Below are 6898 nucleotides of genomic sequence, written 5' to 3' on the forward strand. Positions count from 1 at the left end.
GTGGACAGGGCACAGGCAGAGATTCTTGGGAGGAAATGTTCAGAAGCAGAATTGGTCAGGGAGTTTCCATATGGTGCTCCTGGTCAGCCCCAGAAGCAGGTATCAGATGGATTTCCATGGAAGCAAACAGCCAGGGAGCCAGCTCTTCTCTCCCTCTAGGGAGGTGTTCTGTTCATTATGCAGCCAGCTAAGATGCTATCCTCATCACTCTTCTACCCAGGGTTTCCCTCTCTCTGGCACCTCCCTGCACTGCTCTTACGTCCTTCACCACAAGCCACACAGGAGGAAGATCCAACAGATCTTGAATAGGTCAACCAAACTGTGTTTGTCAGTTCTGATAAGAGAATCAATTGTAGAGAAATTCGAATGACTATTTTGTTCCCAATCCAGAAACCCCTGTCCTAACTTGAATAAAAATTCACTGGGCTACATTCAGAAGGTTTTTAAAGAGCCTGGGAAATAGAAAGAGATGATACAAGGGCCTAAAGGGAAATTCAAAGAAGGGCTTATTTTTAAAGATAAAACATTCAGAAAAATAGAAAGGTGATTTTGCCATCTTGTGGAAGTGTATTGCACATATGTTGAGCAAAATGAGACCAATTCTTATGATAAAAGAATTTCAGGTTCTTAGAATACCTTACTTGATCCCGGTTATGAATAGTTAGCTTGTTCTTGTTAAGATGTTTGAAGTGCTCAGGATATTTTCTGGCCCAGATGCCAGGAGATCTGACTGCCCCTAATAGCTGTGTGGCCTTCAGTGAGATACATATCCCAACACTTATCTGGACAGTTGGTATTGGACTAGATGACATCAGGTTCTTTCTTTTGTTGGTGTGGCATCATATTCTGGGCCCCTGAAGGGAAGCAAATAAGGAAAGTTATTTAGAAAAATGATGTTTTCTTGATTTAATTTTGCAAAATGCTTAGAATGGTGCCTACCACATAGTAGTGTTAGAATTGTTAGTGTCTATAGAAGTGGAAGCTATTATAGAAGTGTTAGCTATTATCATTGACATGATAAGGATGATGGGCATGGATCCATGCACTAGAGACACATTTTTACCTCCATATCTAAATTTAAGAAAAAGAATGCAATACTAATCCAGTATTCTGATAACTTTAAAGCCCTTTGTCTCTCTCTCTCTCCCTCCCTCTCTCTCTCTCTCTCTCTCTCTCTCTCTCTCCTCTCTCTCTCTCTCTCTCTTTTTTTACATGGAGTCTTTCTTTATTACACAGGCTGGACTCAAACTCCTGGGCTCAAGTGGCACCACTGCACCCAGCAAAAACCTTAACAGAAAGGAAATAAGCCATGGCTACTAAAAATTAAGAATAGTTATTATCCACAAGAGGTGCTCGCTGCCTCTTCGCAGAAGTGATTCTCAGCCAGAGACCTCAGTATTTGGAGAAGAGACCTCTTATCTATTCCCCAGGGGTCTCAGACCATTCAAATCAAAGGAGAACAGTTGATAGCCTTAGAATTAATGGAAGGAGTGTCTGCTAAGCAAACAACCACATAGAGATGTTTTCTTTGAAAATTCAGCTTTATTATTTGGCCATGTTATGAATCGGGCTGCCTTGGGAAGTAGTGAGTTTCCCTTCCCTGGACTCACAGATTCAGACATCAGATGGCTAGATGGACTGCACGACTTTGAAGAACCTTTCCCACAATGTCTCTGATTCTAAAGCAAAGCCTGCCCAGAATTACAAAGTGTCACAATGCCTGTGGGCAATAGAGCAGCAGAGACTGGGCTTCAGCCAGAACACCTAGTTCTCTGGGAGCATAATATCAGCCTGGAACATCTTGCACCTTGAATGGTGAAGCTGTGTCTTCTAAGACTTTCATAAAAAGGTGATCCATGGAGCGCGTTACTGAGCAATGCCCTCGTTTATTCTCTCTTTTCAGTTCTAAGACCTAAGAATGGAAAGCACTAAGGGAATGTCAGAGTCACACAAAAAGGGAAGGGCCAGAATCCTGGTTTCCAGTCAAGGCTGAACCTCCAGCTTTCCCTCTCTATAAACAGATGGAGTTGTCTTGAGCTGAAGATACTTTCTAACTACTTTCTGCCCATAGCAACAGTCCAATAAAAACCTTCACTGAAGAGAAACTCATGTGCAATATTAGAGCAAGATGAACTCAGAATAAGACAGAAAAGAAACTAAATAAAGAAGAGAATGGCAAAAGAGCAGAAAATAAAGAACTGAAGAGGCAAAGTAGAGAAAATAAGAAAATGAAGGGAGTTTTTTTTTTTTAAAAAGTCTACTCTGAATGTATGAGATGTAGAGAGGCTTAACGTTTAAAAACTGCAAAGAAAGAAAGATGGTAACATGCATTACATACTAAGAAAGCTACACAAAAGAGAGTAGGGTTAAAAAAAGTTATAAATCTCCATAATTTAACTAAGATTATCTGATGAGAACATCCACAAGAGATGCTAGCTGCCTCTTTGCAAAGTAATTCTCAGCCAGAGACCTCAGTATTTGGAGAGATGGCCTGTCTATTCCCCAGGGATCCTAGACCACCCACATTAAAGGAGAATAGTTGATAACCTCATCATTAGAAGCAAGGTTTCGTTGAGCCACCATAGGACCTTTACACTTGCCTTTTCTTGGAGGACTCCCTTCTTCCTCCCTTCACTACTCTCCATTTCCTGCTTGTCGTTACTCTAATTACTCTTACTGTTATTTTGCGATGGTTGGTCTGGAGGACCTTCAAAATCCCTTCCAACCCTCTGAGTCCACAATTCTCTACTTCTGCTTTCAGAAGTACTCCCTACTGTTGCCTTTACTGGGATCTGAGGTCCAGGGAATAGTGTAGCGGTATGTGATGGGCACAGGGATCACTCACGTGATAGCTTGTGCACATTGCCATGGCTCAGCTATCTCGCTGCTGGTGGAAATAATCTCGAAGAGTTGGTTCCAGGTCCATGAAGAGGTTGCTTGGTATCAGACAGTAGTCACCACTTGAAGCAGAAGCCATGTTTCAAAGCAGCTGAGAGTTATTTTATTAATGACAATAAGGGTGCTGAACTAAGTAATTTGATGAGCACTTAAAGACAAAATCATAGAACCTGCCCCTGAGGAATTCACAAACCAAAGGTGGCAAGTCTAGGTCCTACACATTCATAATAATCATCGCTGCCTGGTACTGAGCACCTTCCAGGTGCTGGGTGCTGCTAAGCATGTGAACTTTGCCAAGTTATTTAATCCTCATAACATCCAAATGAAGCAAGTACTCTTGTCATCCCCACCTTACAAATGAGGTAGTGGAAGCCCAAAGATTACATACTTTACTGCTATCAGTCAGCTTGTGACAGATTGGGATTCAAATAATATATGCTTGGAGGCACGTTACTAGGCTGCCTTCATAAGTCCCCTTTTTGCATCAAACAAAATCCATTTAATGACTCAAGATTGACTGCAAGAGAACTGAGGTCCCCAGATTCATCTCACTCTGATTTTAACACTACTTTCAAGAACTGATGCTTGGGGCCTGCTCCTATGAGTCCTTTCTCACCATGTCATCTGTGATCCAACCTGCTTTAACCTGTCTGTTCTCTTACCTGTCTGAACCTGCAGATGCCCACACTGAGGGATTCTCAGCCCTGGAATCCTCCATGTCTTCCCCTCACTTCACCAATCTATCCACAACCCTGACTGCATCAAGCCTTCATAGCAATGGCAATGTTCCCCAAAACTGACTGCAGATGCCTGTGACCTTTGGGATTCCCACCTGTGCTACTTGTCCTGTTCTTAAATCAAATGAATGACCAAGTCAGGGATCATAAACCATCTTCAAGACAAGAAGTCCTGCTCTCCAGCATCTTGTCCCCTGATTCTAGCATGATGTCTTCTTTTTAACTACTTTCTGCCCATAGGAAGAGTCCAATAAAAAACTTCACTTGGCCTCTATACTAATTTACAGTTAAAATTACTAGCTTTGTGAGATTATGCAAAGTATTCATGTAACTAGGATTTGGGGATAGAAGAGGCAGAAATGTTTTCCCATAACAATAACTAATATAGCTATTGTAAATGATATGAGCATTTTTTTACTTAATCCAACAATACTTTTTCAACCCAACTTGAAGATTATAATTATCTGAAAAGAAGGATATTAATTGTAATTCAGACTTTTTTAGACCAACTTCCCCATTCTTCCAGTCACCCCGCCCTACCTTCCCCATGCCCTCCAGGTATCCAAAATTGTGGAATCAGCATGAATAGGGCTGGGTACCCTGTGAATACTTGGTAAATATTAACTGTCTAAATGAATTAATCTATTTGCCTCTGGTATAAGTACTTTTGCTGTCTCTCAAATTCAAGTCATTTCCTCTCCTTTTACAAACACAGGCCTTCATGCATTTAATTCAAACAGTTATTTACTTAGGGCTATTATGGCCTCCACAAATGCACAGTCTGGTAATGGTGCAAGCCAGTATGAGAACAAGTGCTCAGATGAGGGCCACATCAGTGGGGAAATAGAACGTGGGCCTTGACCTCAGCAGACCTGCCTTAATTGTAAACGTGGAGTATTGACATCCAGTTCCCAGGGTTATTAATAACATTGAATGTTTTGGGGGTTTGTTGAGCACTGTGTGTACAAACCTCTTCAATTCTCCCTGATCCCCTACATGGGGAGAAGTGGGACTTTAAAGGGGCTGAACAATTTGCCCGCCTTGAAGTCTCACAGCTAGTGGTGGGCAGTGCTGGAATTTGAACATGCTCTTAACTCTTCCTTACAATATCTTGTTTGTGGGAGTGGCCTCGAGGATTAAACTCCTGTCAAGTTCCTCTCAGTATGTCAGTTTCCTCATCCCCTTGTCAGGAGAGGAGGACAGTAAGTTCCAGGTGTGGAAATTGGTCATGTAATCTTGGCCCTGGATAAATGTGAACGTTATCTCCTGAGGGGCAATGGTCTACCGGCCACTCAGATCTACTGTTGCCCCAGGAAGGAAGAAAGAATTGGGATTCTTCTTCCCCTTGAGGGGACTGAGGAGTAGAACTGCAATTAAATCAATGGACTTTGGGGACTTGTGGGGAAGAGTGGGAAGGGGGCAAGGGATAAAAGACAAGAAAAATGGTGCAGTATATACTGCTTGGGTGATGGGTGCACCAGGATCTCACAAATCACTGCTAAAGAACTTACTTATGTAACCAAATACCACATGTACTCCAATAACTTATGGGAAAAACAAAACAAACAGAACCCTTAGCCACTCTGGAAGGACTGCAGTTAAATTACGAAGAGGAGCAGTACATCCACTGTCAGTACATCTACTTGGATGCTTTTGTCTTTTCTGGTTGCAGCTTGGTTTCGTCTTCTTTCTTAGAAAATGTTCCTTTACTTGTGAAAAGTGCTAACCTTGTTTCTGCTGAACACAGAGAATAAGGGGGTTTGTCTACACCCATGTTGGCTCCAAGAGAGGATCAAAGTGTCCTTTGGGTTAGATGTGGTGACGGCAGCTGGAGAACTAGAGGAACCTGGAGGAACTGGGTAGACGGAGAGGGGAAAAGGTGGGAGGCAGTTCGAAAGCCAGGATAACTCATCTCTTACTGCAGGGAATTCTACTACCAGCTCTTCCCAGCAGGCTTTTTCCCTCCCCTGCAAAAGGCAGACAGTGCCCCAGGAGGTCAGAGATGGGGCTCTCCTAATGCCTTGGTAAGACTGGCTGGAGGCAGTGGAGTATAAAAAGAAAGACTTGGCTGGGTGCAGTGGCTCACGCCTGTAATCCCAGCACTTTGGGAGGCTGAGGTGGGCGGATCACGAGGTCAGGAGTTCAAGACCAGCCTGACCAATATGGTGAAACCCCGTCTCTACTAAAAAAAATACAAAAATTAGCCGGACGTGGTGGTGCGCACCAGTAGTCCCAGCTACTTGGGAGGCTGAGACAGGAGAATCACTCGAACCCGGGAGGCAGAGGTTGCAGCGAGCCAAGATTGCACCACTGCACTCCAGCCTGGGCAACAGAGCAAGACTCTGTCTCAAAAAAACAAAAAACAAACAAACAAACAAACAAAAACCTTATAAAGCTTCAGGGCCAAAGATACCAGCTGTGAGATTTGAACAAGTTACTCAACCCTGCTGAGTGTCCTGGTATATAATGACAATGAGACACACACCTCACAGGGAAGCTGTGACAAGCTAATGAAGTCAAGTTCATAAGGGACCTGGCAGAGTAGGTGACAGTCGAGCACCTGGCGAAGGATGTGACACTCAGGCTGCAGCCACAATACATAGGAGAATTTGACTTTTGCTATATCCTACCCAAAACTTGGCCGGGCTGTTCTGATCCTCCCAAGAAAATGTGTGATGACAGTAACTCTAATAGCCACTAAAGTTAGTCAATTTTGGGAAAAGAAAAAGGAGAAACAGGAGCTGCAAAGCAATTCCATTATCAGGGAAGGCAAAAATGGAAAGGAAAATTTTAGAAGAAAAGTAATACATAGTAAATCTAGAAAATAATCTGGAGTACCTCGCTAGAAGGTCTAAATTTAATCTTAAAAAAGAAATCTTGGCACCTGGGGTGGAAAAACAAATCATCTTTTTTTGCTGACTGTACACGTAAGATGATTAAAGTAGCAATAGAAAAGAGCTTTAAAAAAAAAATTATGGTAAAAGGTAAAAAGGGAAATCCCACACATGACTCCTAATTTTAAAACAATTATAGTAAAATATTTATCACATAAGTTTACTGTCTTAACCACTTTTATGTGTAGGGTTCAGTGGCATTAAGTACATTCACATTGCTATGCAACCATCACCACCATCCATCTCCAGAACGCCTTTCATCTTGCAAAACTGAACCTCTGTATCCATTAAACACTAACTCCCCATTCCTACCTTCCCCTACTCCCTGGCAACCACCATTCTACTTTCTGTCTCTATGAATTTGACTAC

Source organism: Macaca fascicularis, chromosome 9, assembly GCF_037993035.2.
Source record: "Macaca fascicularis isolate 582-1 chromosome 9, T2T-MFA8v1.1".
NCBI classification, from domain to species: domain Eukaryota; kingdom Metazoa; phylum Chordata; class Mammalia; order Primates; family Cercopithecidae; genus Macaca; species Macaca fascicularis.